Genomic DNA, 7,927 nt, shown 5'->3' with positions numbered 1-7,927 from the left:
CAGCATCATTGTTTTTCCGCAGTGACGGTAGCGGCTTGCGAAGCACACATAAGACTAAAACCTTTCATTCCACCAAAGGCCGTTTTTTGGTCACCATCAATAAAAGCATAAAAGCATTTATTTCCCACGTTTGTCAAATTAACAGCATACTCCATCTCCCATGGGACCTGTGGTTCATTAACCTGCATGTGAAGTGGGACTGGTTTCCAGCGGTTACCGTAACCTTCGCGCCATCTCCATCTCAATTATAATAAAAGAATTAAACATTGACAGCGGCAGCGATTCAAAAACAGTGCTGCCTGCTGACGACTCTTCAGTCCCTTTGTGTGCGCTCTCATCATTAGACACACAGAGAGAGAGAGAGAGGACGAGAGAGAGCAAGAGAGAGGAGGGGAGAGAGGACGAGAGAGAGAGAGAGAGAGAGAGGCTCAAAAGCACACTCACCATCCTCTCCTGATCTTCTACCTGTCTAATCACTGCAAAGTCGGTTGATTGTGCTAATTTATGTATGAAAGACAGACGACATGTATTGTCGTTGTAGTCGGTGTCTGTGATTTTGCACTGTTGCTTCAGTGCATTGCTACAGTGTCAATAACAATGGAACAAAGGATTTGCCCGTTCAACACAGTCTGCTGGCGTAGTGTGCTAGGGTGAAGACAGCCTTCCGGCAGCATGTTGTTCTTAAGGGATTTTGCTAGATAAATCTCACCTCACACACACCGACCCTTATTTTTACCTTCTTACCTGTGTTCTGAGCAGAGTACCCCCCCCCCCCCCCAGATAACCAACTTTTACTTTGCCTGTATGGCACTGTACATATCTTGTGATCTTGAAAGGATTTATTCCCAGATAACCAACTTTTACTTTGCCAGTACAGCAGCCTGCTGTGCATCTGTGTGTTCACAGCATTTACAGGAGCTTGCATAATCACATACAGTATAGTGGGTATGTCTTTTTTAGCTTGTTAGCGATGCCTGTTTTAGCCATCACCGATTGTCTTTTTTTCCCTTCTCCTTCTTTCCCCCCCCCCGTTGGCTGAGGTTGGCATATCTGCCAGTGCGGCTCCCGTGCCGTGCCAGCCCATGCCGTGTGTGGTGGTGAGCGAGTGGGCAGGCCTGTCAGCGGTCCTGTCACGCGGGGTGTCCTGCACTGTGCCCCCTCATTTCCCTATCCCCACGATCCCGCTCTCGCCCCCACACCCATGCCATCCACTCCGACAGGAATCACTTGACCTTGAACTGATTAGGAGTTTTTAATTACACGCCTGTTGAGCCCCCCCCCCTAATCCAACCCCCCTACCACCACCCACCACCCCAATAATGGCCCTTTTAATTGACACTCCTTTAATTGGAGGGTCTCCGCCCCCAAAATGAACTTACTCCTCCTCGACGCCACCCCCTCACTTAAGTCCAACAGGTCGCACAAAAGGAAATTTTGCAGCCAATGTTGGATTTTGGAAGCTGATATACTAATCTGGTGGTGTGAAGTACACCGAATTGCATCACTTCAGTTGGAATATCTGACTCAATTGGCTCGGCATATTTGCATTGCTGCAGTTGGCTCACCCAGTTCAAATGCAGAAACATTGTACAGGATGTTACTGGCACTGCCTAATTACCAGATTCATTATCTGCTACACAACAGCAGTGTGCGCACGAAGCCTGTTCTGTTTTCAGTAACCTTGGTGTTCTACTCAGTCCTGTGGTGAGAAAGTTTTGAGAGCTACTTTTCTGGACGTGCTATAGGGCCCAGGATGAGGAGTTCTTCTAGCTCCAATCCAGCACTGTCCATAGTTATCATCGGAACAGAACACAGAAACATGACATGTCACTGAATATGCTCATGTTGATTAGCAAACACATGTACATGCTTACACATCACCTGATGTCTCTGTGTAAGTCAATCTGAGAGAGAAAAGGGTCTCTGTGTACGTGACTGTGCGGTGTTATTTACAGTACATGACTGTGTGTGTGTGTGTGTGTGTGTGTGTAGGGGTGACCTGGCACCACTTTGTTTGCTAGCTGGTGCCGATACTGTCGGGGGTGAGGGTGAGTAGGCAGCTGTTGCGTTCCAGGATTCCCTCGAAATGAGTCAGCCAGTCCGCCAGCCCCCATCTCCTGCCTGCCGACTCACGCTGTTTGTTACCTTGGGAACTCGGTCCGGGGGCTTCCCTTGTCAGCGCTGCGACTGAACGCGGCAGAAACCAAGTTGCGCCCGCTCTCTTTGCTCCGAGCTTTGCCAGAAAGAACATAACAATTAAGTGACCAACGAGCCACAGCAGTTTCGACGAGACAATTAGCATTATCGAGTGAGCACCCAAGTCGGTCCCCCAAGGGCTCTGATCTGGGGGCTTTGCACTCTGGTACAGCAGGTTCAGACTGTGGAGTCCAAGAAGGCCTCAGCACAATCAGTGGTCAAACTCCCCATCTACTTGCTTAATTCCCTACCATTTATATTGAATGTTCAAACTCTACTAATGGGTTTTGGGTGGTAATTTCTTAAACCAGTGGTGTGAGTAATAAAGTATCTGCCTTAATGAGAATCACCAGTGTCACATCGTTTTCACTTTCTGTCTCACACTGTGTGGGTGTGTGTGTGTGTGTGTGTGTGGGCCCAGGGGGTGACATGCCGGCTAGTGACACTGGCGCTGGCACCGGTGAGAAGAGTCCACTTTATTAACTGGACTGTTTGTGTAGAGCTGAACTGTGTTCATTACTAAGTGGAAAATGGGCTCGCTTCACTCGAGCTGTTAGAGTGCTGGAGGACTCGTTAGGCGAGTTAATTTGTAGGAACCAGCGGTGGGCAGTGAAGCAGAGCGTGTAGCAACTCCCCCACTCTGATGGCCACTCAAGGTCCAGGCAGGGCCATTATTATCATCATCATCATCATCGTCATCATCGTCATCATCACCACCACAGCTCAGCCATGTATTATGGTCTGCTTTAGCTTAGATTACTCCACTGCTGCCCTGCCCCCCATGAAGCCCATTCTTTTGTTTGAGTTCTACAGCTACCAGTAGGTCAGGCCTATCACAGTGTTTCTCATACATGAGTGCATTTGCCATTAGAATGGTTTTAGTGTGTAATGTGTTGACTTAAGCATATGTGGTGGATGTAAACACACTAACTAGGACTCCCAATAACAATTTAATAGAAGTCAAGTGCTATTGTGTTTGTAGTAAATTTAGTCATTTATGTGGTAGTGTGAATTCTCAGTGTAGATTGATAAAGATGCTAAGAATGGCGTTGAACCTTTTTTATACAATCAGTGCGTTAAACACACATGTAAATTGCATGTAAAATGACGATCATATAGTGATCGTCATTCTTAATGGAATCAAATGATCTGAAGTCATAGTAGTAGTCTCAGTCATTTAATTTTGCCCCCAAGATTGTTGTAAATCACAAAACAGAATATGGAACCGGAGCTATTAATATATGTGTTGATTATGTAACTCCATTTTTCATGTGTGAAAGGAACCAAATGGCTAGTTTTGAAACACTGCTTTTCATGAGAGCTGAGCCTCGAAATGTCTGCTCTCCAAGCGAAGCGTGTTTGTCGTCTTGCGAATTCACAGCCCCTGCCGCCAACAGTGAATGAGATTGAGGGGTGAGGCAGGCAGTGTTGAGGAGGCTACACAGAGACTTTGGGTTGAGTGGGAGAGGAGGAGGAGAAGGAAGGGGACAATGAGGGAGGGATAGAGAGAGGGATGTAGGGAGGAAAAGATAGAGGCAGGCAGGGGATGGATATGGTGGAAGTCCAGCCTCAGAAATAGAGCTGTGAACGCCATCTGTCCCACTCTCGCTCTGCTCTTCCCCGTCTGTTAGCCCCGACTGAGAGGCTCCGGCGCAGTGCAACTCCTCTCCGCTCCTCTCCACTCTGCCATGCGGCCTTGGCCTTGGAGTCGCTGAGTTCTGAAGGGAGGTGGGAATGGGAGGGGAGGGGAGGCTTATGGGGTGGGGGATGGCAGTGTGGGTGCCACTCACTGTTGTAGGTGTGGGCTTGGAGGGGGCGTAAGAACAGAAAGAGAGTGAGAGAAAGAGAGAGAGAGAGAGAGAGAGGTGGAATTCTGGGAAAGTGAGTGGTTGCAGAGAAACAGAGAGAGAATGAGCGAGAGAAAATTAGATGATGGAGGAGGAGGAGGAGGAGGAGGTGTGTGTGTGTGTGTATGTGTGTGTGTGTGTGTGTGTGTGTGCGTTTGTGTGTGTGTGTGTGTGTGTGTGCTTGCAGAGTGTACTGTAGCTGCCTGGGCAGCGCATGAGTAAGCCATGCTGACAAAGGGAAGATCTCACCCACACACACACGAGGACAGGGGTGGGTGGGCAAAAGCGGGCATCCCTGATAACCGGCCCTCCTTCCTCTCCGCTCTCCTCCCCTCCCCTCCCTCATCCCTCTCCCTCTCTCTCTCTCTCTTTCTCTGTCCCTCTCTCTCTCTCTCTCTCTCTCTCTTTCTCTCTCTCTCTGTCCCTCTCTCTCTCTCTCTCTCTCTCTCTCTCTCTCTCTCTCTCTCTCTCTGTCTCTCTGTCTCTCTCTCTCTCGCTCCTCCACCCACCTGCCCTCCCACCAGGTGAGTCCTGCCTGCCTGCTGGAGGATCCCGCGCCCGCGCTCCGGCTCAATGGAAGGGCCCCGCGCTCGCTCGCTCGCTCGCTCGCTCCACGAACAACGCCTCTTATGCAAGCCATCCGAGGGTGTCTGAGGGAGGGCGTTAAAGGGCTTTGCATGCAGCTTCGGATCAGACTCGGCCGCTCGGCGCCCGGGTCCTTTAGTCAGATGAAATGCGTTATGTGGGCCCGCGTGGATGCAGCACAACCCACAAGAAACGGAGCGCTAGTGGGCCAGATGAAATGTAAAGCTGCATCAAAAGCGGCTAGTGTGATGATAACTCATCCTTTTCAGATGCACATGTGATCCTTCTGCATTCAACTTGTTCATTATGGCATCTTGCAAACAAAGGACAGATGATAAGCTACACACAAAATCCATCGCTATAGAGATGTATTGTTTTAAATCAAAAATGTTTTACTTGAAGTGATAATGAAATTAGACAGGGCTCTTGTATACCTCATGGATAGGCATATGTGCTTAATTTGAAAGCGGCTCATCTGATGCATGTGTAGAGATGTCAGTGGGAGTCCGAGGATGAGCTGGCCTGTCCTAACGCTGCTCCTGTAGAGATGTCAGTGGGAGTCCGAGGATGAGCTGGCCTCTCTTAACGCTGCTCCTGCCTGGGCCGCCCCCCCCATGTGTGGTCTCCACAGGGGTCGGCGCTCATGTCACGAAAAAGAGTGACTCTCCCTGGGCACCGTCTCTGTGATCCAAGCTCACGGCGCGACAGACAACCACACGTCCTTCTCTGTCCAAACCCCAAGGGCCTCTAGTTTCTCCTCATCTCTGAAAGAAGAATCACTGGTTGGGATCTGCGGTTGGGCAGATTTTTCTTCCCCTCTGAGGCTCTGGGCGAAAATGGGTTCTAGGAACATCAGGTCATAGGGCTTCCAAATGCTGGAAGCAAATTTAACTGGTAATGACACGTTGAGTGTGCCGTTGATTAGTTTGTTGACTGAAGTTGACGTTGATTTGGATGAATGACTGCATCAATACTTGAGCAATTTCTTGGTGAGATAGCTAAAAGGTCTAGGGGGGAAAAATGCCAACCAAGGCACCTCCTACTATCCTGCACAGCATTCAGACAAGAACAAAAGACATTTTTATCAAACTGTTAAACACTGCAACATGTTTGAATTTCATTCTGTGCATGCGTTGTTCACACACATTTGTAGTTTTTTGCTGTTTTAAAACATGCGAATAACATTCTCCTTCGAATACCCTGGAGTGAGAGGGCAGTCGGCTCTGTGCGCGGGGTGAGGGAGAGCTGCTGCCTCACAGACCAAGTGGGAAACCATGTGCCTTTTGCTCCCTGAGCACTGTTGACTACGTGTTGCCATGACGACAGGCTTGGATTCCGCAGGCTGTGCAACTCTTGGGTTATTCTAAATAAAGCGGGTGTTTGTTTTTTCTTTCCTTCTTTCTGTCTGTTTTTCTGTTTTTTTTTTCTTTCTTTTTTGCACTCCTCTCCCTCTATCTCTCTCTTTCTGTCGATCATTATGTCCTGAAGTTTTAACTCATGTGCTTTGACAGAGGCAGTACGCAGCGTCTTTATGCTTTAGGCTGCGTTGGTAGGTCCTTCGTGATTTCCATAGAAGAGGGTTGCTCTCTGAAAGCAATGTATGCAAGAACAAAGATTGCTCTCTATGCATATTTATGTTTACAGACATTAAATGAAATACCAACACTTAAGATATATTTATAGCTGTCTACTTCCTGTGAGAAAAAGTGTTTTTCCAATATGTTATCACCCTCTAACAAGCTAATGCTAATGTAATATAAAATACATTAGCACATATAATGTGATTCATCTCATTTTGTTAGATGAATGTAAGTTGTCATGGTATACACACAGATTTATCAAGTTGCAATATTCTTAAATGTAATGACAATGTAATATTACCTTAGTCACTCTAGGCTACTTATGCAACTTCATTTGAACATTCAAGTGCATGACTAAGAAAGAGTGAAAGATTAATGCCAGTGCAAGAGCAAGTGTTGTGCAGGACTGTGAGTAGGGATTTGTTTTTTGTTTTTTTTACTTCTTTTTGGCACTACTGTGAACTCAAACATCAACATTTGTCCATGATTTTAGGCATAATGGTACACATTATTTCTGCTCTCCACAATCTGTTATTTTTTGATACCATTAGACCATTTAGAGCATCATGATAATATTAGCACACAAATGTCATGGAAAGATTAGACATTGGGTAACTACTTTATTGACTAAATACAATACAGTTAATGTTGTATGCTGAACCTGAGCATACTGTACCTGCAGACATGATGGATTGATTATATATGTGTTATGCTAGTGAACGGGTTCATGTCGTTCATACAGTCATATTATTATGTGAATGGATATTGGGTGAATAGGTGTCCGCATATTCTTTTTCTCTGTAATGGACAAAGCAGTTCACAGGATATGTGCCAAAGTGTGATCTTTCGATATGATGTTTTGTGAATGATAATTTCTAGTCATGATGAACAGCAACCAGCCTCAGCAGAAGCTCCCTCCAGAACATATTTTAGATCAGCGCAAACTGTAGAGCTCTCTCCACCACAGTGGACAGTCTGAAATAATAAAGTTCAATTTCAGAATAAAATTGAGAAACTGTGAGAATGCTTCATCATAACTCTCCATTACTCTCCATGTTCAATTCCTAATGACCACAAGGGATACTTTTGGGAGGTGTTCCACTGACAGCCTGTAGGGGGCGATCAGGGGGAGTGAACAATGAGAGAAAACACTGTTTCACTGAGTGCATTGTTCTATGCTGCCTGCCTGAATGACTTACTGTACATGTGTCATAATCTCTGAAATTCAAATGGAAAGTGATATTAAGTTGGTCTTTGGGGTTTCGACTGATATTATAGGAGAGTTTTAGGTCTAATGAATGGTTACTTCAAATAAGCAGACCCCATGTTGTCCACCCACGTAACCATACGGCCTTATAGCAGTAAAGAATGAAATCTATTAGGAAAATAGTCCTCATTGCTGTTTTTTTCACAGTCTGTGTTTGACCACAAGCACCTTAAGAATAAGGGTTTAAATATGACAAATGTAGGTATGCCCTTTCATATTAAAAAAAGCACACTATTCATTTGTGCTCTATGCGAACACCGTTCCTAGGCAACTGGAAGTTAATGTACAATTAATAATATGGGAACTTGTCATTCTTGAATCCAATCACAGACTTAATTTGCCTGGGAATTGTCTTTGTCTCAAGATATTAAATATTGCCGGATCCCAAACGGGGGGCACATCGACATATCTAAGCCCAAAACCCCCCACCAAGGCCAAGCACCTGCGCCAAA

This window comes from Alosa pseudoharengus, unplaced genomic scaffold (genome assembly GCF_046254945.1).
Source record: "Alosa pseudoharengus isolate Yale_2024_CS ecotype anadromous, Long Island Sound unplaced genomic scaffold, YU_APseudo_1.1 YU_APseudo_1.1_scf_6, whole genome shotgun sequence".
Lineage (NCBI taxonomy): Eukaryota > Metazoa > Chordata > Actinopteri > Clupeiformes > Clupeidae > Alosa > Alosa pseudoharengus.
Note: the sequence above shows the minus strand (reverse complement) of the source record.